The sequence below is a fragment of the Rhinolophus sinicus genome, linkage group LG02 (assembly GCF_036562045.2).
Source record: "Rhinolophus sinicus isolate RSC01 linkage group LG02, ASM3656204v1, whole genome shotgun sequence".
NCBI lineage: Eukaryota > Metazoa > Chordata > Mammalia > Chiroptera > Rhinolophidae > Rhinolophus > Rhinolophus sinicus.
The window spans coordinates 6,250,258-6,273,245 of NC_133752.1; the positions used below are offsets into that span (position 1 = coordinate 6,250,258).

Genomic DNA, 22,988 nt, shown 5'->3' on the forward strand with positions numbered 1-22,988 from the left:
GGCATTGTCAATGCCACTTTACAAAAGAGGATTTTGAGGTGCAGACAAGCTGAATGACAAATCTAATTTTCCAAAGCTCATGAGTAGAAAGTGTCTGACTCCAAAACACATAGTATATTGCATCAGATCTGTCCAAAGAATGATCATTTTAATCACTTACAAATAAAGATTTCTTGATAATTAAATCAATGTTTATTTGAAGCAGGGTAACATTTGAATTCAATATTTTGGCTTAAGTGGTAGAAACAAAAAACTCGGTTACTAATGATTTGTATGAACTGTCAATTCTACTTTGGAACCAACAATTAAGATTCAAAATATCAATTATGTTGTTTCTCAGTAACACAATGGATCAATAACCTTCATTTTGTGTTCTTCTTAATTACTGTGTGGGGGCTTCTGCAGAAACAGTCTGAACCAGACCTTGCATATTAATCTCTGCACATAGTTCCTGCTCCTCACAATGGAGCAATCAGACCTTGATTAATGTCAGCATTAAGCTAACTGCTATCTAATCAGTTGACAAAATGCTGGTTTTGACTCTAGTTTCCATGGTTTGTTTGTTTCAGATGCTTCTGATTGGTGTTTGCTATGGGGAAGAATAGAAAAATAAGACATCCATTATTCATTGAAGTGAGTAGAAAAATTTTTGTGATATTCCCTCTGGCTTTGACAGAATGACAGAGCAGTAACTCAAGGTCTAAATGTAAACCACCCCTCTCCCCATCCTGCTATTTTTTGAAGAATAGAGAATTTAAACCAATCATCCAATAAGTAAAATGTCCCTCTAGAATTTCACATCATGAAAAATGATACCACCCGCCATCAAATTGTCCATGAGAAAAACAACACTGAAAAAAAAAAAAAAAAAAGAGTGTGTATGTTTTTTGTTTTTTTCTCTTCCTTGTATATAAGATTCCTTCAGATCCTAAGATCATTCTTTCTTCCCTAGTTAACAGCGGTACTATCTTCATCTATTTCCCTGTCCTTATACTTATCCATCCCTGCTTCCATCTCATCTCCACCCACCAGGCATCCACACTGGACAGTGATTCTCTCAACACATTGCTTCAGATCACTCAATTCATATTAAAACAAACATCTCCTGGCTCTCTGGCATCTCCCTAGAGTTCACTGAGGGTATCTCAGGGGCCCAGAGGAGTTCGTGAGAGAAACCCTCCCAATTTCAGGTCACCCTTTAAATGTTTAGAATTGTTCTCATTTATGTGCAGCTCACTGGACAACCTGTGTCTTCTCACGCCATCTCCTTGCCTTGGTACATTTGGTTTCCTCCACCTGGAATCTCCTGCCTCTGCTGCTTTGCCTAGAAAATTCTATTTCGTCTTAAAGTCTGAGCTCAGGAATTGCTCTCCGATGCCTTTCTGATCCTCTAGACTCGCACTGTCCAAAAGAACCTTGTGCATGGAGGAAGTGTTCTGTAATCTGTCCTGCCTACTCCCATAGACACCAGCCACGTGTGACTGTCAAGCCCTTGAAATGTGACTAGTGCAACAGAGGAATTGAATTTTTAATTTTATTTATAAAACAATTCTAATTATTGAAATAACCATCCATGAGTAGTGACTACTGCATTGGAAGAACATCTCTAGATAGAACTGCCTTGAGACCTCCTTCCATTACAGTACTTTAAAACACTGCCTCGTAATTCATTTACGTGGGCATTCGTGCTGCTGGTCTACCAGCGCCTGTGGGTCAGGACTGTGTGTTTGACTGTACAAATCCTTGCCACTAGCGCAGTGTCTAGCTTATACCAGGGATTCTTTAAATGTGGAATGAATAGGTGAAAGGAAGCAGCATAAAGTAGGAAATGCAACATATAAAAGGAAAATAATAAGGGCTTTGCAATCCGGCATTTCTTATGCAGAGCCCATGATCTTTCTCTTAGTTGGTGAGTAATCTTTGTAAGTTGCCTCTTCTGAGCCTAACTTTCTCACCTGTTTAATGAGGATGGTGCATAATTCCCCTTATTAGATTTGTTGGGAGAATTAAAGGAGCTGTAATATATGAATTGCATACAAGTTAGTGAGTTAACATCAATCCTCCAAGATTCCTCAGTATGCATTTAAGTACTTATAGATTTTGATCTGAAGCATATTTCCATTACCTGGAATTCAAAATTCTAATGATAGAAATGTTTGAAAAAGCCACAGAAAGTAATAGCAGATTGTAATATATATATAGCCAAAAAATACTTTTAAAAGGACTGCAGCTGGTGAGTTGCAGACCCAAGGAAGCACATGTGTGTTCCAAATTTCAATGAAACCAAATTCACCTCCACGTGGGTAAAAGTATTTGCAGAAGCATGCCAAGTGACAGGTGGCGAGCAAGACCAGCATGACTAATTGTGGAAGAAAAGAGAAAGGCAGAGGGAGAGAGGCTGTTGGTGGGAACACGGTGATTTATTATTCACTGGGAAAAATGCAGTGTCAAGAAGTATAGGGTCTTGGCTGACATCAGCTCTCTGAGTCAATTGAAACAGTTTTATTCAGGTGAGCTGCAGCCAGAAACAATTGTCCACCGTTGTCATCACTCTGTAGGCCTAAGCACAAAACGAAGCGAAGGCTGCAACCAGCAGAAAAGAAGGAAGCCTTAATCACCAAACAGCATTAGCATCTTGACTTATATGTAGAGAGGTAACACACCTGGAAATGCTGCAATGATTTACATAAACAAACATGCAAAATACATGCAGCAAAATAGCCTCATCTCTGAATCCAAACCACTGATTCATCATGGCTCACTCTAGGGGTCGACTGGCGAGCATCACTTTCCTACAGCTCCAAACTAGATTGCTACTTGTAGCTGAAGCAGAGTTACGTTTAGAAAACCTCTTGCCCTTAATCTAATCCAGGGGTTTTAACAGTAAAGCAACCTTAGTAACTTATAACGATCATTGAGTTGTTGAGCTTGAAAGTTGATGAACTCGAGTGTAGTATATGCAAAACTGCACTTTCGTTTTTATTTTTATTTTTTAAATTGAAGTTTATTGGGATGACAATGGTTGGTAAATGTACATAGGTTTCATTTTTCAAGAGGTTTTTCTTTCTTTCCTTTTTGTGACATTTCTCTTCCATTGTCTATCTCTTTTCCTATGGACCAATGTTCATCATGAGAGGACTACAGTTCATTTTATTATTGTATTATTGTTTTATGTCTTTATTTGCTATTTCAGATATTTTTTCCTGTATGCATGCAGCTAAAACAGAAAGTTTGAAAGCAGCATAATCATTGCAGCTGAAGTCAGTTCAGCCAAAAAATTAATATATGTATCAATTATCTTTATATGAGAAACTCTGCTAGCAGCTGCGAGGCATAGTCAGTGAACAAGATGCTCTTTCCCTATGCTTTTGGCAAAATTTCTAGGTATGGCTACCAGGAATCTTTGGAACCTGTAAATGTGAGCTCCCAAACCTGTGATTGGATTATATGGCAAAGTTGACCCTAAAAAAGAGATAATATCTTGGTAGGCCTGGTCTAAACATATGAGGCCTTAAACACAAAGATCTTTCTCTGGATGATGGCAGAAGAAGACACAGGTAGAAGTCAGAGAATTTCAAAGCATAAGGAGTTGAGTCCATGCACTGCTGATGGCTTTGAAGGTGAAGGGAGCCACATGCAAAAGTGCGTGGCCAGCTTCTCGGAGCAGAACGTGGCCCTCAGTAAGGAACTGGATCTCGGCCAGTAAGGAATGGAATTCAGTTCTACAACCACAAGGCACCGGACTCTCCCCAAGCCTCCAGCTAAGAGGCCGGCCTGGCGGACATCCTGATTTCAATCTTTGGAGACCCGCTGGAGAGGACCTAGCCGTGCTCATCTGGGTGATTGACCTACAGAATGGTGAGACAATAACTAGAGGTTATTTGAAGCCACTAAGATTGTGGCAATTTGTTCCACAGCCATAGATAACTACGACAATATTCTTGTAGAGCACAGAATTAGTTTAGCAGGAAAGGAAACTATCTGAGTAATGATTACAGTGCAGTGTGATATATGCTGTTGAGGAAAGTCAACAAGAGCTGTTGTGGTCCAGAGTATAGTGGGGCTCACTCTGTCTGGGGCATCTGGATGGCATTTGACTTGGCATTGAAGAATGTGTGAGAGTTTGGCAGCCAAGGACAGAACAGGACTGCTGTGCAGGCAGAGAGGACGGCATCCTCAAATAGTCAGGATCACAGACGGGTGCCTTGGGTAGCAGACGTGGAGATCGTGGAGATGGAGATTAGGGTGCAGGAATTTTCTGGGTTTTGTTTGTTTTTGTTGTTGTTTTGTTTTTCTGTGTTTTGTTGTTGTTGTTGTTGTTTTTGTCCAGGAGTGTTTCCCTCTGAAGATTGCTGCTTCCTCTTTCTCCCTTTCTCATTTTCTCATCCTGAACTCTGGGTTGGGAAGATTGATTTGAGTCTTGTCCCCTGACTCCTTGCTGGTCCATTTAAAAATAAAGACTTCTTTCCTACAAAGCTGATGACATACCCTGTTTCCCCGAAAATAAGACCTAACCAGAAGATGAACACTAACATGGTTTTTCAGGATGCTCATAATATAAAATAAGCCCTAATGTGTCTTTTGGAGCAAAAATTAATGTAAGACCCAGTCTTATATTTGGGGAAATATGGTAGGGTTTATTTTGTATTACGAGCATGCTGAAAAATTATGCTAGAGCTTATTTTCCGGTTAGGTCTCATTTTTGGGGAAACACGGTGGTGTAGTTTGCTCTGCATATTGGGCAGCGAGCTCTTCTCTGTAACAAGGTCACGGTGAGTGGGGGGCTGAATCCAGGATGCGGACGTTGGGAAGGTGAAGAGTAAAAGAGAGGATTGGAGGTGCCTTCTGGCTGCCAGACGTTGGGGCTGCTTTCTCCTTGTAGATTGGACAGAGGTCTGCCCTCCAGTAGCTTATAGATTGTTCAGGAAGTCAGATATTATTCAATAGCTATACTAATAGTGGTTACCGTTGTGTTAAGTCTTCAGAAGGAGAAATGTATGCTTTATGAACATATATAATCGGGCAGGAAGTGGATGGGCTATAGTTTGGGGGCTAATTACTAGAGGAATTTTAAGATGGGGATGACTTTGATGATGACAACACAGGAGCCACAGGATGGGGAGAAACAATGATTCAGGAGAGAGGGAAAACCTATAGGTTAAGTTAGGGTGGGCGTGGGAGGGGGCATTTGTAACCACGAATCCCTGTGGGAAGGAAGGCCATCTGAGCGGCAGCGACAGCCCTGACATTTGTCACTGTGGAGCCCAGCAGAGGCCGGGCCCTGCCTCTCTGAGCAGCACATGCCACACAGCCTGTGGGAGACGGCCACGCAGTCCTGTGGGCTGCTCCTTCCAGGGGCTGGCTTCCTGCAGAGTTTTCATGAAGGCAGAAACAGTGGGAAGCTCAGACAGTGGGGAAGCTGCCGCCCTCAGGGTTGGGGGGCCATCTGGCAGGGATTCGGGGTCAGATAGGGGACGTGTTAACGTGACAGTATTCATTCACTCAGCACACGTTTAATGAAAGCCTGGTAGGGGATGATGCTGTGCCAGGCTCCCAGGCTCGGGGGTTCCCCGAGAGAGGTGTTTGCCGGTGGTAGGTTGCCTTATGCACCCTGCTCAGAAGAGGATGCTCTGGCTCTAACCCCTGGACTCTGAAGGTGAAGTTATTTAGTAATAGAAATGGGGGCTTTGCAGGTGAAATCAAGTTAAAAATCTTGGGAAGAGATCCTCTCGGATGTAGGGTGGGCTGTAAATCCAATGACTGGTATCCTCACAAGAGGAGGGAGAGATGAGACCCCAACACACAGACACAGAGGAGGGGGCCCTGTGAAGATGGGGACAGACTGAAGAGATGCAGCTACAAGCCCAGAAGCACCAAGGACCACCCACGGCCACCAGATGCTGGAGAGAGGCACGGAACCCACTTTGCTGACAGCTGGATGCCAGACTAACCCACCCTCTGAGCTTACATTCTAGTAACGGAGGCAACCAGTAAGCAAGTAAATAAATGGCCACATACGTACAGACCTTTGTTAAGCTGTATTTAAGCGCTAATCTGGGGATGTGATCAAGGAAGAGGTGGAAGGAGGCACTATTTGGAATGAGCCATTCAGGGAAGGTCCCCCAAGGAGATGACATTTGAGCAGCTTCCTGCGGGTGAAAGTGATAGTTCTGGGGAAGGCATTCTAGGAGGAAGTGACAGCATCGACAAACATCGTGAGCGGGAGAGGACATGGCATGTTCAAGGGACAGAAAGGACAGTGGGGCCAGCGCTGGCGAGGAGGCTGGAGACAGCGGCCAGGTACTTGACGGCCACGGTGTGGAGTTTGCATTTTATTCTTCAGAGAAAAGGGAGTGATGCTGAAAGGGAGATGGGACAGAGAGGCTGCAGGTTAAGTGTGGAGGAAGTCCTGACAACACAGCGCCAGCATTTGTAGAGCTAGCAGGAGTCACAGAGAGAAGGCAGTTTGATCTTCCCAGACGAGTTTATGGCTGGGTGGGACTTCCGTCCGGGTAGAGCTGTCACTAACTGCTCCTTCCAGTTCCTTCCTCCATCCCCCACACAGGCAAGATGCTTGTGGACGCTCGTCAACCTGCATGTCATGAAAGGGGAGACAAATACAGCCGTGGAGGTCAAACAATGCTAGCAAGAAGGTTTACAATCAACACATTTTTACAGACAATTAATAGAGTCCTGGGCTTAAATATTTACCAACGCAAGTACAATGATTATATGGCTTCGTGCTTTTCCTATGGGGTCAATATCAACTTTATGATTTTCTTCAGTGGGGGATAGAGTTGGAGAGAGGATTAGGGAAGACTTGATATGGCTTTTCAAGGGGATGGGTGAGGCTTGGCAATAACTAGGTAGAGGAAGAAAGAAATGTATGTTTTGGTGAACCTACTGTATCCCAGTAGGCATGGTGCTGGGTATTTTACATACAAAAACCACTTACCTTTTATAATCCTAGTGAGTTGGCTTTATTATCATTATTATATAAAGAACCTGACTTTCAGGGTGTTAGGTGATGTGTCCCCAGTCACCCAGAATGGAGCCAGCAGCCCAGGGCAGCTGGAGCCCAAGGCTAATGTCTTTCCCAAGACCTCAGTACCAAGCTGTATGTCCTTCCATGCCAGGGAGAAGGTCCTGATTCAGTGGGCCCCAAATCAGACACCCCTATATATGCCTCCCATTGAAGAGATTGGCCTAGAGAGCGGGGTTTGCTCGGGTTCATAAAATCCCAGCGCTTACCTATTCATATAGCCTGTGCTGACACATTTTCTACATCCAGCATGCAAAATGAAACATGCCCGTTCCCTCTGTAACTGCTCTTGGGGTTGTAATTCTTATCTTTATTGCTATTTCTGCAAGGAGGAGTAAATCATTATGTGTGTATTTTTTTTGGCTTTTTTCCTCCTCTCTTTCAAAGTTAATCGAGTTACTTCCCTGTAATTTTTTACAAAGTAAATTTCCATCTACCTTTAACCACCAATTAGTCATCACATTGGGCTTTTCAGGGTTCTATTAAATCATTTGTCATAGATGCTGCCGATAACAGTTAGCTTAGGCTAAATGTTTCCTCGTTCAGAGTATTTATCACATCCTGTATTTGCCATTCCTGTGAAAATAAAACGCAGCGAGTGTGTGAACTCATTTATAGGAAGCACCAGATAATGAATGGAAAGAGCTGGGCAGACGGCAAAGGCCTCTGTAGTTGGGTGGTGGTTATTATTGGCATTACATCACTTTCTGGCCTGGTTTCTCCTTGAGTGATGGAAGAGGCAATGATGAAGTGTAGACAGGTTCCCTGCATAGGAGAAAGATGGGGTCTCATGTCTGGGAACCAAGGCTTCCTTTGACCTTGGGCAAGTCACTGCCATGCCCCGTATCTGAGGCTCCTCGCTTGTCAAGTGTGAATTGGAACCTCTACCCCACGGAGCTGTTGTGAGATTTAAATGGAATCATGTCTGTGAAACACCAGTGGAACGGGATGCCTGGCCGGTAGCGTTCAGTAGATTTGGGCTTCCTCTTACTCAAGGCACCCGCCTAGAAAGGAATCTCCAAAGCAATAGCTCGATTCATCTGTGATCCTGTCACCCGTCATGTCCCTGGTATTAGATCATGGATGGGTCTACAAACTGGGACCTCAGACCCACCCCATGGAAACACATTTCCAAATGTGCTCTTTGGGGTTTGACATTTCCCATTGTGCTGTCCTGGTTTCTCATCTGGTCCCTGTTAATCTACTTTGCTTCCGGGAGTGGCTATTGGCATGGAGTTCATGTTCTCCGGTATCTAATATCGACGCAACCTCTGTTCTGGCTTCATGTTCTTTACCTATGAACTGATCTTCAGTGGAACATTCCATTACACTTGGAATAATACCTAAACAACCCTCAGTTCCTTGCCATGGCCCACACACCCTATGCATGACAGCCCTGATGAGTCTCTGATTCCCTTGCTGTTACAACACAGACCTTCCTGCTGACCTACCCACCTTTCCGTCCCTTGACCATGTCACGTCCTCTCCTGCTCAGGAAGACCTACCCACCCCCCTCCTACCTCAGCCCATTGGAGCACTTCTTCTCTCTGCCTGGAACTCAGCCTGTGTGTCTCTGTATAATTTGTGCTTTTACCAGCTTCACATCTTTACTCAGACGTTACCCCCTTAAGGGAGCCTTCCCTCATCATCCCATCATTTCTCATCCTCTCGGTCTGTTCCATTTGTCTCTTCCGACCTTATTGTTGTGTTATATACTAACTGTATCTTCTGCCTGATTTGTCCCACTAGGATATGAGCAGTAAGATGGAAAGGATTTTCTTTGTTTTGCTCGGCACTAGAAAAGTGCCGATACCTAGTGTGCATGTTACAGATATTTGTTGAATGAAAGAATGCATAAACACTCTGGTACTTGGACTAAAGGGCATGGGACAAACATTCAGTGAGCTAGAAGCTGAACCCTTCCATACATTTGCTGTCTGAATGATAACCGCTTTGCTCCATCAGGTTGGAGATGTTTCCTATATTACAGAAAAAAAAAGTAAAAAAGAGGTTAGGATATTCAGGTAAAAGGATGGCACATCGAGCACCTCACTTTCTCTAACAGTAAGTGTTCAATAAAGGCTTGTTTACTGAATACACATTTAATTCATTGCATAATCCATGTGAGAAAACTGTTTAATGTTCTGAGTGTTGTGTTTACTGTTACCATCGTCAACATCATCCTTGTAAAAGTTTAGCACTCTCATTCTCAGTTTGTCAAGTGAATTTGGATTTGTTCATTTCAAGGACACTGGGCTCTGGAAGAACGGGTATCATTCAAATTCATTTAAGCAAAGGCAAGTGATTACACCCCCACTTGAGTTTGAGTTTCTCTATGGGCATCTGATCCCTCACTCTCACTAGGCTATGGAAGAAATTAGAGGCGGAACGGAACATACGTGATAGCTTTCTCTAAAGGAGAGGGGCCACTGAGTCCCAAAGTGGAGACTCCTCGGCATATGGTGACCAGGTAGGGCTGGGACTGTCCCTAGCAAATATGTGGTCATCCTAGGTAGAGAGGCATGAGGGAGAGAGCCCAAAGCACGGCCTTCGTAGTCAGGAGGATCCGGGTTCAACCTCAGACTGCTTGAACTTGAGACAGTGGGCAAATATCATTACCTTTCCAAGGCCATTACATTTCCGAGGCCATGTTAGTAATGAGGGCATATCACATACTTTGTACACCTGTGGTGAGGAGTAAATTAAATCACACGTGTAGAGAACCCAGTGAAATGTCAGATTCACAGTTCATGCCAAGTACACTGGAGCCAATATTGTTACCTAGTCCTGCACTCTCCTTGTTGCCATGAGGGAGCTGAGGCTCCAAGGGGTTATGTGACTTTCCCAGTTACACAGAGCCAGAGCTCACACAAGGTCAAGGTCTACAGAATCCCCTCAAGATCTCTATCATAAAGCATTGCTCTTTTATTGCTTTCTTTATCACAAACCACTAACGCTGTGCTTGGTACATAGTAGGTGCTTGTGAAATAAATGATTCCATGCTAACAATACCAACAGTACCCTTTAGAATGGGTTTCACTTCATTCATTCAATAAAGATTTATTAGACTCTTGCTGTTTCCCAAACCCTAAGCTATAACCAGGGGATAACATGGTGGTGAAGCATAGACAGATGTCCTTGCCTTCATAAAGCTTACACTCCAGTCCCAGATTTGTACAATATAGATTGTTTTCAATGCTGGTTTCTCTACACTGTCTCTGGGAAACAGGAAATGAGAATGTTTGATTTAAAATTTTTCAGCTCACTGCTTTTATTCCAAGAATAGTTTTTATTCCAATTCCTGGTCTTACACGTGTCACTGAGCAGAGATAATGCTTACATATTGAATACGATGAAACACATGGTTTCTTACTTTTGATGAATCCTGCACAGAGCAATTTTTAAAAAATCTATTATTGGATATATCTTTTTTTATTTTGTGCCAAAAAATTTTATATAAAATGTTTTAAAGAAAAGCACAACTAAGGCATGTAAACATGAAGCTCTGTTTTCATATTTCAAATGGTTCATAAAAACATTTAGCTCTTGATAAAGAAGCTAGAGGGCTCCCTAATTACCCTGAAGTGTTATTTCTTAAGCTAACCACACAGGGCAGCCACTTTAAGACACGAGACAGCATAAATAGAGTAGGCTGAGCCTGCACATTCAAGAAAGAGATCTGTTGGATAGCAGATATATAGTAAGTACATACTACATGCAAGAAAAGGTTGTAGGCATTGGTGAAAATAAGAGAGACCTGATCTTTGTCTTCAAAAAGATTATAATCTAGAGGAAGAAACAGAAACCAAACACAAAACCAAAATGAAATGATGAGGATAGCATTAAGCCTTGGCTGAGTGGCTTTATGTAACTGGTGTCCTGTGGGGCCCTGGCATAGTCTCCCTGGTCACCTGCTCCGGGTGCTCCAGGAGTGTCCTTTTTGTGGGTTTTTGTGCTCTTCTGTTATACGTGAGCCTTGATTGCTATTGGCATATCAGTGGGTGGAATTGACCCTCAGGCTGATTGGCTGTGGGGTTTGGCCACGTCCACAGCATATGGGCTGCTGTGCAGTGTCCTTACCCCAATGAGTGGGATACACCACAGCAGGCTCCGGTGAATTGAGACCACCCATTGTGTGTGCTCCTTGTGGGATTAATTGGATGGTGCTCATCTGTGTTCTGAAGCCAACCTCCAAGTATGTTTCTTCTGAGGCCTCTTGGGAGGGGCTCCGGTACAGGCCCAGGTCACCCACTGCCTGTGACCAGAAGTGATCTGCAGTTTTTCACTGCCTTTGTTAAACATGGAGAAATGTGGGAGAGGCCACCTGCAAACCGAGGATGGCTGCCACCATTACTGGGCCTGGGGTAGCTTCACAAAAAGCCGTGTCACCCCGAGGCCTGCTGCCACTTGCTAGCTCCCTTAGCATTCAGCCACTGATAAAACCTTGTGCGGTAAGCAAGTTGGGTGAGGCAGGGTCTCAGGGAGTTTCTAGAGTGGGAAGAGTTGTGGTCACCAGGTTAATGTAGATTCTGGTTTGGTGCCAGTGCTGAGCTTGGAGCTACTCAGCAGAAGTCTCAGAGCACACTGAGGTCATTCCCCACCTGCCTGGGGCCAGCTGACTCCAATCGTTTTCCAACAAAGAGAGCAATGTGGGTGGGGCTGGCTGCTGGCTGAGAAAGTACCTCCTGTGTTGTGAGAGTTGGGTGGGGCGGAGTCAGCAGGGTAGACAGGGGAGCTCATCAGACCCATCAGTTTCAGATTTGGCCTGTGGGAGGGTGGGCTCAACAGAAAAAAGATGGTGCCTGTCTGACGGCTGCTCAGGACCAGGACGACACACAGGGAAAATGGCGACTGTCGTTCGGCCCTCTCCTTGAAGACACACACCCAGTCTGCCCCTCGTATGCTTCCGATGCCCCCGAGTCACCATCCCTCAACTGGAGCCCTGCGTGAGTGTCTGCAAGTGTGTGAGTTTGTGCGCGGGCTTTTTAAGAGGACGTCTGGGTTTCCTGCCACCTTCCGTCCCACCCAGATGGTAGGAATTGCCACTGTTTTTCACAGCCAGGTGTTGTGGGGGGCTCCTCTTCCTGGCATCAGTTGTCCAGGCTGGGGAGCCTGGTGTGGGGCTGGTGGCCCTGTGTCCTCCAGAAAGAAACCTCCACAGCTGAGATATTCTTCCTGATTCTCAACTGCCACATGGAGTTTTTGGGTCATCCTGTTTTGTCTCCACTCCTCTTACCAGTCTAGACTTGGCTTCTTTATATCCTTAGTAACAAAACTTCTGTTCAGCTAGACTTCAGATAGTTCTCCAGGTTGATTCTTGTATAATTTAGTTGTAATTTTAATGTGTTCAGGGAAGGAGGCAGGCACAGTGTTTATCTACTCCACCATCTTGGATCTTCTTGGTGTTACTCCATGGACCGCTCTTTGAGTACCCAGATGCTAGGAGTCTAGGGTATGCTCCCCTTGCACCATATTTGATGTAATGTGGATTTTTGGCAAATGCATATTGAGAGACTGAACATGGAAAGATGGGACATGGATAGATGTTTCCCTTTCTGCTTAGGGAAACTCGGATCTAAATGTACAATCTGACCTCAACATTCCTTAGCTGCCAAATAAGGAAGGAGATATTTCAGTTCTCTTGTTTTTGTGATTGGGTTATTACATAAGGCTGAGTAAAAATACATTTCAATCATATTTTGGCTAAAATTTAAATCTAGAAGCAGAATCAGTCCTAAACTGGGTTAAGAATCTTCCAGTTGGTACCTTTGTATATAAGATCATGGGAACTACATCCAGCTTTCTCAGGGTTAACCACAAATTACATTTTGTGTATGTGCTTGGTAATTTATTTTCCTGCAGTATTTTTCTTCCTGTTAAACCTAAAGTCCTTGCAGTCTTCTTTGCCTTCATGCTCCTCATAACATAGGCTAAGGTTTACCTGCTTTGCGAAGGGAAGAAACGGAAGCACAGATAATTTAAGTGATTTTCACAAGGTCACTGTGGGAGTTTGAGGTAAAAGCAGGAAATAAAATCTACATTCCTGAGTCCTAGCGCACTATCTCCTTAACCACACTGTTCTCTCTGTGTGACATACATTCTTTCTCAAGGATATAGGATGCTGATCAAAGAGATAGAATTAACAGCCTTAAAAACTTGAAAACAAAAAAGGTTTCTGAAGACTAGGTAATGACAAAACTCTGCTGTACTGCTCCCATGAATTCAAGTGGGGTACTCAGTTCTCAGCCATGGCATTGTGACTGGAGTTCAAAGTGATGTTTCAGCTTCCCCCGCCCAGTTACCCATTGATAGGACTCCTCTTTCCTCATACTACTAACCGTTGCCATGGAGTTTAAAAGCGGCGATACAAACAAAATGGCAGACACATGATGGGGCTTTTAAAATTACACTCCCACTAAATCAAAGGCATGTGTCTGATCCTTTAAAAGTGGTCCAGAGGCAGTAAGACAGTCTGTCTGAATTAAGATAGACTCTGCCAAGCTCTGCGCTGAGTCCTTCCTTTTATACTTCTTCCTTTGCCTCTGCTTTTTTTTTTGCATTGAATTTGTTCTTTTTTTATTATACATACCCACTATATATCATAGTTTCTCCTGTTAACAGCACCTATTCATGGTTTTGTTCTTGGCCCACAATCTCACTTCATAATTGGCTCCACACAGAATATTCAAATATGGAAGCTGGAGGTTGGCTCATTATAATCAGTCTGAATGTAGCACTTTTCCTACTGTACCCACCTCTTCCTAGCTGTGCTCCTTGACATTATTCATGAGTAGATGTTTGAAGCTCTCTGGTTGGGGTGAAGATTGAGGGAGCAGCACTCCTTCCCTGAGTTATGAGGGTCAGAGTCTGAACACACTGATTGGTTATACAGGTCAGCCAAGGGCAGGTGGACCTGGTGATCCAGAGTAAAACTAGCCCCAAGGGAGATCATCAAGGGTCTTAGCAGATTTGCCAAACCCTTGTCAGCCTCATAGAAACAAAAATAAAGACTGAAACAAAGTATCAGGAGCCAGGTAAACACAGGAATAAATCAGGAAACATGAATGAAAGAGGATGCAGGGCAAAGGCATTTGTGACCTCACGTGCACAGTGTTAGAGGACTGAGGCTGGCCAGATGGTACCGGGCTGGTTAGCCTGAGATGGAAGCAGCATCTCAGCAGGTGTCAGGCCAGCTTTCTCCACTACATCATAAATTCCAGGTAGAGGAATATGTTATAGTTATTGTGTATATGCCGTATAAATAAACAAGGCTCTCTGAACACAGGGAGTGCTTAATGTACGCTGAGTTTTGTTCTCTCTCTCATACATGTCCTGCCTCACCTAACAAACCTACGTTTTCTTTTGAGAAAAGATTCCAAGACATGACCCTCAGTGGAAAGATGGGTTCTATTGGTTAACTTTACATGAGATTGATTTCAGGTGATGTGTGCTTTCTAAAACACACCTCTCCAGGTTTGAACATAGCCCTACCACTTGTTAGAATCTCTCTCTCTCTCTCTGTAAATATACATATATATATATATATATATATATATATATATATATATATATATATATATACAGATATATATATATATATTATATAGTGTATATATATATATATATATATATATATATATATACACACACACACACACACACACATATAGAGCGCCCACCTCTAGGAAGAGGTGGGTACAAAAATTATAATATATATGGCATATATATGCCATATAAATATATATTATAATAATTTATATATATTTTATATAAATTATAATATAAACATATATATATTTATATGATATATGTATGCCATATATATTATAATTTATATAGCATTTATATCTATATAGATCTCTTTATATCTATCTATCTCTATCTGCCTATCTATCTATCTATCTATCTATCTATCTATCTATCTATCTATCTGTCTGAAGGAGCCAGACTTGCATGTACTTGTATAACTGGTTAAGCAGTGTCTGCAAGCCTGTGTCTCATCCGATGCTGGAACTTGAAGCTCTCAAGGAACACAGTCAGGAAGGAAAGATCGCAAGCCGGCTGGAACCCACATGCATGAGCTGGAACCCCACAACGATGGACTGAGACGCTTGCCAATTCTTGTTGGTTCTGACCTGGCAAAGGTGTCCTGCAGAAACCAGGGCCATTCCTCACAGAGGAAAAGATACACCTGACGTTGGCATCAGCGACGCTGAAGGTGGGACCAAAGGGAAGGCTGAGAATTTGCAGACACAGATGCTGCTTCCTGTCAACAAAGTGAGTCAGCTGGTTGGTGGTAATAATGAGTGTGAGCTACAAAATGGCTGCTGCTTCTTTCCCGCCCTTCAGCAGATCTCAGGAATCTTTCTTGTGGATGACCCTAGTTGGAAACACGCCGGAAACGGAGTCCTGGGAACTGTAGTTCAGTCTAGCTGAGTTGACAGATGACAAAGCGATGACAATGACAGACCAAATAATGTTAGCTAATTTGGTAACACTCAAAGCCAATTTAAAGTTGTATCACCTGTAATTTAAATGATCATTGTGACAGCCAATTAGAATTAGAAGACAAATCTTAGAATGTGAGGGTTTCTAACGCTTAATGTGGGGATCATGAAGCCACAGAATTATCTTGTATTTATTCTCCCTACTTCTAACCTGAAGGCAAATTAAACTTGGGTTTGCAAAGCAGCCTAGAGCTTGTGCAATCACTGAATGAAGTCACTAAGGACCCAAGGTCTTCTGTCTCTCTATTCCATCATCTATAGCACATGGTTATCATCAGGGTTACAAGATAGGTGTTCCTCTCCCAGACATTGGTGCCTTACACCAGTCAGAAAGAAGGAGGTAATAAGGAAAGGGGCATTCCTAGTCTTGGGTAAAAAAGCTTTCTGAGGAGTCAGCAGGAGACCACAGCATTTGTGTCATTGGTCAGAACCGTATCAGCTGTCTACTCCTAGCATCAAGGAAGGCTGTGAATTAGAGTTTGGAGGGGGGTCCTTCTTATGGACATGCTACTGCTTCAAACAAAATCCAGGTTCTGCTGTTAGGGAACAAGTAAGGAGAGGTGGATAATGGATAGAACACTGGCCTGGACTCCCTTAGGGGAAAAGACTAGAAAAAACAGGGAGATTAGGCAGGATGTTTTTTAAAAAGGAAGCGTCTGGAGGCTCATAGCATGGTGGCCATGGGTGGACATGGGTGGAAGTGGTGACGTCAGGATACATTTTGAAGGTAAAGAAATCAGGATTTGGAGATGGATTTTATGTGGAATGTTCGGATAAAAGACAAATTCATGAGCCATTCTTGAGTTAGGATACGGTTGGGATGTTGAGCTGCCTGGACTCAGTGACAGTGTCCCAGGACTCAGGACTCCATCCATGCCTCACTTTCTTTCTCAGTGATGCAGTTGGACGCAAGGTTGGCCTGACAAAAGCAAGGAATGGATCGCTGGTGTGTTGGTGATTGAATCTTAAAGACTGAAAGAAGGGAGCCCACTCTAGGTGGGTGTCTTGGCTGTGCAATGGATGAAGAGTAATGTCAAACTGAAAAGTGGGAAAACAGGTTTGTGGGGTATGGTAAATACCCAGCATTAGCTCTTACTTCCTGTGCCTGCACATGGCCTGGCGTCCTCGGAGCCTTAGCTTTCTCCTTTATAAAATTAGATTGACGTGTTTGTCACTGAGGTTGTTCTGAGAATTACTTGGGGTCTTACATAGGAATGGCTTAACCTTCTCCCTTGGTTCCTGGCCTGGGTAGGTGCCCTCTTTTTTGAAGCCCAGGCAATGTTGATACCAGACTTGTACAGTGTTTCGAGGCAATCTGATGTTTTGGAAGAGACCAGGATTCACCATCAGACTGATATGGTTTCAAAAATCTGTTTCTTATCAGTGATGTGACTTAATTTCTCGAAACCACAGTCTCAAAAATGCAAACCAGAGATAACGGCACTTACATCATGGGCTTACTGAGAGCTTGTTGGGAGAACTAAGTCAACTTCAATAAAATATAGCACAAAAAAATTGTAGACCAAGACCTACTTAGAACATAGCAGTTTCTTGTTTAACATTCATGTTTCCTCCATCAAGGTATGTAGGGAGACATAAGCAGAGATAGATTATGTCGCTTAAGGCTGTTGGGTTTTCTGTGATTCTGGGTTTGCAACCCAGGCTTGGTTGACACGTTTTTGCTAATCCTTTTTTTTTGAGAAACTCTTTGTCTCATCCTGGAATCTTTCCTTACTATTATCACAGCCCTTTGCAAGTAGGGAATCTGATTACTTTCAGTGGACAATAACCCATGAACCCATGATGTGATGCAGTCAATGTGTTTTAGAAACCCCACAAATACAGTAAGTCCTGGAATGACGTAAACAAGAGACTCTAAAAAAAAAAAAAAAAAAAAAAAAAAAAAGGATACAGGAAACGGAGACAGGGATTAGCCAGGAAGGAAGGGATGGTTTCCCCTTGAGCCAACTTTTAGTAGTGAAGTAATGAGTCATGAAAATGGAGACCTTGTATTTTAAATGGCACACAAGAGACACCTCGCTATTCCACTGATTTGGGGCTGTCAGCACAAATCAGAAATGCGGTGGTCTGCTCAGGCAACAGGCTGGCTTTGGTGTCTGAAAGGAAGAGTGTCAGGGATGTTAGCCGTGCCCTCCATTTAGAAAGCCTCCTGTCATCAGACTAATCACAGAGCCTCTTCCTTGTGACAAATGGGTAGTTTTCTTTAATCCCTGAAAACCTCTGATCAATTAACTGCTATTTAAGCCAATCAAGGAAGTTGAGCTATGGGGTTTAATTAGCTTTCAGAAGGTCACACAGAGTATCACCAGCAGAGAACCCTGAAATGGAACTCAGGGCGGCACTGGTAGAGGTGGAAAGAATAAAAACAGCGTGATATCCAGATGGTAACAAAGATGGGAACAGGCACCAGGAGATGAGACACTCTCTGCCCCCCTCAGAAAACCAGACGATCCTTTCTGAGGCTCCTTAAGGGGACCCAAGATTTCCTTCGAACAATTAACCCGTTTTCTTTGTGTTGGTGTTCTTAAGGCACTTTTCACTGGGCACATATCTGTCTCTAGCTCAGTACAATCAGTACAGGGCCTCATCAGCCAGGAGCTCTCAGAAGGATCTAGAATCCAACCTGAAAGAATTTCTGCTGGTGAAAGATGGGGCAATTTGAGCATTGAACAAAAGAATTAATGCAATCAATTGAGGCATACTGAGTTCTTAAAACCCTTGAGTTTATGATAATATTTCCCATTGGAAAAAAAAAAGGAAATAAAAAAAAATCTTACTTCCCTTTTGCTACATACCCCGCCCCTCTATAAAACCAAAACTCTCAGTACACTCTGGAAAGAAACCAGGCCACCGAGCCATTATTTGGAAATCTGGCGATTCTGTCCCAAGTAATTATGCATTCTTCTTGCCTTTACTGTCTGGATTTGTATTTAAGTATAATCAAATAGTACTAAATGGCAAATAAAAGTTCTTCTGAGAAGAATTCAAGCTGAAGTGTGGATGAAATTATAAAATTATGAAGTTAGTATTTGCAAACTATGATAAAATAATTGACTCTGGATGAAACCATTGGAGGAAAGGCTGATGGGAAGCGTTACATGAAGGAATCAGTAAGTCCCACCTGAACCCACTGGGCAGGTTTCGCAGCATTGATCTTCCCCCATCTCATAATTGTGGGCAAAATGGAGGACCCAGCAGCACATGTGAGATATTTTTGCCTAGAGAAGTTAGATTTTAATGTAGTCAAAACCTCAGAACTAACTTATATATTCAAGAAAAAGATTTAAAGAAACAGTTAAATACTACAAGGATAAGCAAAGAGATGAGTAAATAACATCTGGTGACCAAACTCCCCAAACCAGGGTTTCCTTGAGAGTTATGTGAGGTGCTGTTAAACTCTTCTTGGGGATTTGTGTCAGATAAAATGACAGTTATTACAGGGAGGGTTGCTAGGAGATTCAGAGGGGATGTGGAGGAAACACTCCTGTAGGGCTTAGCATATGTCAGCTGATCTTTCTTTACTTCACTTCCAGCACAGTCATAACCAATACCGAGAGTTTTCTGAGCCACACTAGTTATCGAAAGAGCAACATGACAGGTGACTGCTCGTTGATTTCTGATGACATGATTTTCACTGGCAATGTGTGTCTATCCCTGCTTTTGACAATACATCCTCAAGTCCAATAAAGGTCATTTTGGAAATAAACTTGGTTTCTATCAAATTAAAGGGGATTACAACCTCTAGAAAAATCAATGCTGTTTTTTGGAATGGATTAACACACACACACACACACACACACACACACACACACACACACACAGCACAGGGAGGGTTCTGATAGTGCAGAGTGAAATTATAAACAGCATAAACAATATCCACGGGTTTTTCCTAATGCTATAAATATCCTTGTTTCTTAATCAAACTAAATTTAAAATAATAATAATGAAATGAACCCAGAAAGGGCACATACTGTGTTTCTACTTAGGTTTAAAGTGGAGCCTTTGAGGAAAATATCAACTGCTTTTCTCCTAATTAATCTGAGGTACTGCTGGTACTTGCCTCATGGTCGTCTCCTTCTTTTACTTGGGCACCAAATGCTGTTTCATATGAACTTGTCATCACCAAGATGCACGTTCTTCTCAGACAGGACTCTGAAAGAAGCTATTTCTGGGATACTGGGTTATTTCCGCAGCTGTTGCTATTGCCGAGACTCAAGGTCCCCACTTCCTAAGAAATTTCCCAGTGACAGTAATTTAGGGGGAGGCACATATTCTCAGACACCCAGCTTGCCCATCCCTCTCTCTGTGCCCCATATAAGGCCGGGCCGTATGTGCTGCCTCTTCGAGGAGAACACTGGACTCTTTTTACTTCTTCAGGAACCGTTGGGCACCGAATGCCTCATTTTTTGTTACGTGATCCTGCTCTAACATCACATGTTGGAAGTAAACTTACCTTGAGTGCAAATTCAAGGTATGCACTCAAAGACATTGATACTTTTTCCTCTGCTTCCTCCCTTGCCTCATCTTCAGCAGCGCTTCCAGAGATAATCTTCCCTCCAGCTTCACGAGATTATGAGCTCAGAGCCTCTTCAGAGAATTTCCTACCAGGCACCAATCTTCTATTTGCCCAGCTATTTTTTCACTCATCCTGTTGTATACATCTCAACAAAAACCCTCCTCTGGGAAGTCTTCGGTATTAGTTTCCTGTGACTGCTGTAACAAACCACATACTTGGTGGCTTAAAACAACACGTTTGTCCTCTTATATAATAGTTCTGGAGGTGAGAACTCGGAAATGAACATCACCGAGCCCAAGCCGAGGGCCTAGAGGGGAATCTGTTCCTTGTCTTTTCCAGCTTCTGGTGGCTGCCAGCGCTCCTGGGCCTGGGACCACATCGCTCTGATCTTCAAGACAAGCGTCTTCAGACATCGGTCTCTGGCCCATCTTCACATTACCTTCTCTTATGTGCGTCAAATCTCCCTGTGCTTCTCTCTCCTAATGATACTTGTGATTATATTCAGGTCCTTCCTGGATCGTAAAGACCAATCTCTCCATCTAAAGATCCCAACTTACCTCTGCAAAGCCCCTTTATCCAAATAAAGGAACATTTACTCGTATAGTTTCCATGTGTTAGGACCTGATGTATTTTGGGGGCCGTTATTCAGGCTGTTGTACTTTCCTTGTTCTTTCTCTCCAACTCTAGCTATCCTTCCCAGGCTGGATTATGAACCGCTTATTGATTTACAACTTTGAATTTAATTTATCCTGGTACATATGATGATGACATGTTAATGATAGCTAAGAGATGTCAGTTGCTTACAGTATACTGGACGCTGCTCTAAGAATTTCATAGGTATTATATTAACTATCTCATACAACCGTTTTAAGATGTACGTACAATGTTCACACCCATTCTTCAGATCATGGAACTCAGGTACCATATCTAGGAAGTAGACTTATTGAGATTTGAACCCAGGCAGTCTGAGTCAAAGCTGTGTAGCGTTGCCACATGGCTATTGATTTACCTTCCGTCCTCCCAGTTCACTGTAAGGACCAGGGAGCTCGCCAACACCCCCAGCTCCTAGCACCCAGCTGATGCTCAGTGATATTTGGGAAATAAATTGATAAACAGATTCCAAACTGTCTCTGTCCTTATCCAGATATGGGCCTCGGACATATGTGCAAACCTTTCTGGATCTCAACCATTTAATTAGGATCTTGGCATTTGGATGACTGTTATGATCCCTGATGTTTTGTGAATAGATTATCTCAGAAGTCCATTTAAAGTCTAAACTCTGGCTGTTGGATTAAGGTGACTGATTCACTCGTCTCACGTTGTTGAGAATACCTTGCTCACAAACCAGGGCCTGGTTAATGATTTATCACTCTGGGAGAGGTAACTTTTGAAGTAGAAATCATTATAGAATGTCTATGTCCAAAAGCTTTGGAGGAATGCCAAAAGTATTGATAACATCTGTTTGCCCAAGGTGGCCAAGTCACTTTTACTGCTGGTGAGAGAAACTTTAGCCTTTATGCAGTCAGTCCCTCAAAAGATTGTGTTTTATTCATTTACTGTCTGTCATCCCTGCAATATAATGACACAGAATCATTCCACCCGGGTGACCTACCCACATAATCAATGAATACTAATACTCAATGCTTGGGATTGCAAACCCAGGTCACACACCCCTGTCCCATTCTGCCCATGGCTTAATGAAATGTGAATCAAGTAAATTTAGAAAGGAACCTCAGATGTAAGCATTGCATGCATGCACACACATCTGGTGCCTTCTACACAAGTCACTTCATAAAGCCTCTCTGAAATACCGACATGTGAACCTTCTAGACACTCATACATATTAATTGATAATAAAGGGACAAGTGGAAAAGTTATCAAGAGCCCGGTGTAGTGCTGCCTTGGTGTCTGAAAGCCCTCAGAAACCCTCTTCAGTTAGAATAATAACCCTGGAAGCAGGAACCAAATAAGACTGTAGGCTAAACTCAGAATGGAGCTGCACGTGATCAACTTTCATCATCATTAATGTGTATTATGGTCACGTGCCCAGCGACGTGTGGTGAAGAGAGAGGTGCTCTTTTAGTGGCACAACTGTCTTCTGTTGTTGCTGTTGTTGGGGTTGGGGTTCCTGGTAAGAGGGGGTGGTTGTGCCGCCTCAGAAGCTGCTCTCTGTGGTGGAAACAGCCCAGGCTGTGAAGGCAGGGTCTGGGTTCCCATCGCAGGTACTGCTTGCTATGAGCAAACTCCCCGCCATCTCTCTCAGCAAAGTCAAGGAAGCAATGTCAGGTTCAGTGGAGACGAGGTGGAGAGATGAGAGGATGGCCAGGAGAAGCAGTTCATGCGCCTTCCGTGCACATACTGAGTTTGTGTGATAGGCTCTTGAGGGAGAAATGTTTCGAGACAGCCCCCTTCCCAAACCCACAGAGAAATCCATTCCTACGACTGCCAATGGAGGCTTTGGCTCCAAATCTGCGTCTGTATATTTCTTATCTTAGTTTTTGTTTATTGAGATTTAAGACACATACCATAACATTTACCTTTTTAGAGGGTACAGTTAAATGATTTTTCATATACTCACAAAGGTGTACGTTGACCATCACTAATTTCATAATATTTTCATCATCTCCATAAAGAAACCCTGTACCCATTAGCATTCACTTCCTATGCTTCCCTCCCTCATTCCTTGGCAAGCGGTAAATTTCTCTCTATGGATTTGCCTGTTCTGGATGTCACATAAACGGAGTTATGCAGTAAGTGGCCTTTTGTGTCTGGCTTTATTAGCATAATTATTTTGAAGTTTATACCATGAATTCAAACTTCTTTCCTTTTTATGGCCAAATAATATTCTACCGTATAGGTACACCACATTTAATTTATCCATTCATCTGTTGATGAACTTTTG

The 22,988-nt window shown here is 43.0% G+C and overlaps 1 long non-coding RNA gene across 1 annotated transcript in view; it reads left to right on the forward strand.

Moving 5' to 3' along the window:
• LOC109452138 (uncharacterized) overlaps positions 1 to 22,988 on the forward strand; it is a 119,482-nt gene that overhangs the window by 8,547 nt on the left and 87,947 nt on the right. The window contains exon 2 of the long non-coding RNA XR_012492631.1: positions 570 to 633. This is a non-coding gene — a long non-coding RNA (uncharacterized LOC109452138). The remainder of the gene's footprint in view (positions 1 to 569; positions 634 to 22,988) is intronic.